This window comes from Neolamprologus brichardi, chromosome 5 (assembly GCF_056152115.1).
Source record: "Neolamprologus brichardi isolate AB-2024 chromosome 5, ASM5615211v1, whole genome shotgun sequence".
Classification (NCBI taxonomy): domain Eukaryota; kingdom Metazoa; phylum Chordata; class Actinopteri; order Cichliformes; family Cichlidae; genus Neolamprologus; species Neolamprologus brichardi.
In genome coordinates, this window is record NC_142108.1 from 970,161 (window position 1) to 970,933 (window position 773).

Here is a 773-nt window from a genome sequence, read left to right on the forward strand (position 1 = left end):
CATTGTGAATGTAAAACCACAACATCGGACAAGGGTCAGAAATTAGAAATAGCCAAAAGCTCTATGTGCAGCACTTCTTCATACTGGAACTATGTTAAACTGCACTGTCGCTTTTATATAATAAATTGAATGATCAGCATCATCATGAAAGTTTCAAAATCAACTTAACAAATGAAGAAAGAAATATATGGGCTTCTTCTAATGCTCCAAGGTCTCAAATGACAAAATGCAGCTTTAGAAAAGTGCAGCTCAGTGCTTTTCTCCTTCCTCCCCTTTAATAAGTACAGCGTTTCATAATAATGTAATATACTTTAGTACTTGTGTGATATACTTCCTGGACAACTGAAAACAAGTATTACTCCCGTGCAACAATGCAGCAGATCAGATAAAGTTAGTGAGCCCTGTATACACGTCAGGTTGGCGGTTATGCTGCATGTATTTATAGTTGCTGGACTGATTGGCTGATGATTTAAATACACAGAAATGTTTTGAGAGACTGGAGGTTTCTAAACAACCAAAGCAAGATAAACGAGTTTAAGTCATTTCTCCTGTGGACACTTTTGGAGCTTTACAAAAGTGACCTCAGTGCTCAGCTGCAGGCCAAACACTTGCGTTATAATTGAAGTGTGTGCTGGTCTGTCATAGTTGACGTTTCTCAGTTTGTGAATAGGGTCCCGTCACAGAAAGCGGCAGCTGATTGGCTGCCCCGCAACCTCATTATCAGCCCCTGTCCAATCACTCTGCTGTGTGTGCATGTTATGTAAATGGGTCGC